This window comes from Mus pahari, chromosome 22, assembly GCF_900095145.1.
Source record: "Mus pahari chromosome 22, PAHARI_EIJ_v1.1, whole genome shotgun sequence".
NCBI classification, from domain to species: domain Eukaryota; kingdom Metazoa; phylum Chordata; class Mammalia; order Rodentia; family Muridae; genus Mus; species Mus pahari.
In genome coordinates, this window is record NC_034611.1 from 45,213,381 (window position 1) to 45,215,057 (window position 1,677).

Here is a 1,677-nt window from a genome sequence, read left to right on the forward strand (position 1 = left end):
GCTTGGAATAATACCTCTACATAAGTTTAGTCAGCCTCCAAGACAAATAGTGTGTGTTTCCTCTCCTCCATAAGATTATGTAGGCATATATGACAAAAGTGGGGAAGTAATAATTATCTATAAGTAAATGGCCAATGGGAATGGAGGAGATTAAAAGGAGAGTAGTAGATTATGGGGCAAGATGCTGAGTATCATTATGTACTTGTATGAAAATGTTCTTATATAACATGATACCACATACAGTGAATATAATCTGTGAGAATTAAATGCATAAAAGACCACTTTATCGTGAGTAAAATACTTAACAGAACATGAAGCATGTTGAACATGGAACGTATGTAGAACACACACCTAGAGTGAATGTATCTGCGTACACATGCATAAGTACAGGTGGCATGTACCATGTTGGAAGAACAAGAGAAGGCAGTGATAGGTGACGGAGCAGAATGAACAGTAGATCCATTTCACGCCTGAGCCATGAAAACGGATACAAAGTTATGATCTTCCTAGTTTTAACTCAGTCACAAATGTCTTTTATTGGGGGACAGTTTGTGATAGATATGAGTATAAACATAGAGTTGATAGTAAAAGGCCAGAATCCAAAGTGAAGCTCTACAGCTCCGGAATAGCTATTCTAACTGGAGACGTTCATCACAGTGTACGGAATCTGGATCTAGAAGGTGATTCTTAAAATGCCTATGCTTTTGTTGGCTACAGGAGTTATAATAATAACTATTACGTTTAAACTATAAATAATGTAATACAAATTTTACCAGACATGAGAATAACCTGTTACAAGGTGCCTGGTTATTGCCTGGACTTCATCACAGTGGTTAAAACATATTCATTGTGTGCATAGTGATATATGATAATTCCATTTTTTAACTGAAATGTTTTTTTCATAAAATATAATTTGAGCATATTTTTTCTTTCCAAGATCTCTTTCTCCCAGATTCTTTCTACTCACCCAACTTTTTTTTTTTTTTTTTTNTTTTTTGTTTTTCAAGACAGGGTTTCTCGGTGCGGCCATGGCTGTCCTGGAATTCACTTTGTAGACCAGGCTGGCCTCGAATTCAGAAATCCACCTGCCTCACCCAACTTTTTAAAAGACAAACAAAACAAATTGTCCCAGAGGCACTGCAGATGTGGCTGCTATGTCAAATGTGGATCAGTAGGTGACAGAAGAGAGTCTGTCTACACTCAGTGTTCTGATTATGAACATCTGAGTGATTAATAACCTAACATTTTCTTAATAAAGCAAGCCTGAGATAATCACTAGTCCAGCACCAGAGGGTCCAGACATGTAGCTATCCTGAGATGACTACCAATCCTATGCTAGGCAGGCCCAGATGATTTTCCAGGATGGGGAGAGAAACACTAACTGATACCTCAGTTGCCAGGAAGGAGTGAGACTGAAACAACCCTTCATGAGGGGCCCCTCTGGTGGGCAGGGAAAGGAGCGATCCCCAGGCAATCGCTAGACCTGGACAGGGAGCTAGCCTGAGATAATCACCTGTCCAGTGCCACATGTGGTGTGTGTGTGGTGGGGGAGTGGACCATGTCTGAGATGACCCCTGTACCCTACCATAATGCTCCAGGACAGGGGTGCATAGCACTCCTGAGACCACTCCAGAGATGACCCCAGACACTCACAGACCCCAAGTAAGACTAAAAGAA

At 40.6% G+C, this 1,677-nt stretch overlaps 1 pseudogene; it reads left to right on the forward strand.

Annotated features, from left to right (window-relative positions):
* Positions 1-1,122: 1,122 nt before the first annotated feature.
* Positions 1,123-1,246, forward strand: LOC115063049 (annotated as a pseudogene).
* The last annotated feature ends 431 nt before the right edge of the window (positions 1,247-1,677 follow it).